Source organism: Triticum dicoccoides, chromosome 7B, assembly GCF_002162155.2.
Source record: "Triticum dicoccoides isolate Atlit2015 ecotype Zavitan chromosome 7B, WEW_v2.0, whole genome shotgun sequence".
Classification (NCBI taxonomy): domain Eukaryota; kingdom Viridiplantae; phylum Streptophyta; class Magnoliopsida; order Poales; family Poaceae; genus Triticum; species Triticum dicoccoides.
In genome coordinates, this window is record NC_041393.1 from 674,744,161 (window position 1) to 674,745,067 (window position 907).

Sequence of the window (907 nt, forward strand, 5' to 3'; positions counted from 1 at the left end):
AACGTTTACAATGTGTAGTATCGTAAAATACCAGCAAACGAAAAAGAATTAAAATGGAAACACAAAATTAAATAAAAAAGAAATCATAAAACTAAAAAAAACCCCAAACCTTATAGTACCGGTTGGTGTTACCAACCGGTACTAAAGGGCTCCAGGCCCCCGGAGCTGGCTCGTGCCACGTGGTTTCCCTTTAGCACCGGTTCGTGCAGAACCGGTTCTAAAGGGGGGGGGGCTTTAGTGACCACACTTTAGTGCCGGTTATGGAACCGGCACTAAAGGGCCTTACGAACCGGTGCTATTGCCCGGTTCTGCACTAGTGCGAGTGGCCTGTCCAAAAACAGACTAGGCAACCACCGAATGAGTCCGACTCCAAGAGCTCTGGCCATACAGGTACGTACCCACGCCCGAGCGGCCGAGCCACGTCACCCGTTACGACGCCGGCGGTCGTACTCCACCGTTGCCGGCTATTGAGTATATTGTGTACGTGTATATTTGTGTGTAGGGTCTATCTCCTGTTTCTTTTGTATAGTTAAGGTTGTGACCCACCTCTGTACTTATATATACGTGATTGGTGTACCGATCAATACATCAAGATTGCACAGCTCATATCTTGTCCTTCTACATGGTATCTATCGCAGCATGATCCTAACCCTAATAGCCGCCGCCGCAGCCGCTACTCCCCGCCGCCGTCACCAGCCGCCGCCGCCGCCACCCTCCTTTCGGTTGCCGCCGCCGCTGCTGGTCACCGCCGCCTCTCCCACCACCTCGCCCGCCGCTGCCGCCGCCTCTCTCCAAGGCCGCCGCCGCCGCTTGCTCCCGCTTCCGCCAACGCATCCGCACCATCACCTCCCACCCGCGCCACACCCCTCTCCACCCGCGCCGCCACCCTTCCCCTCCTCTCCCACCC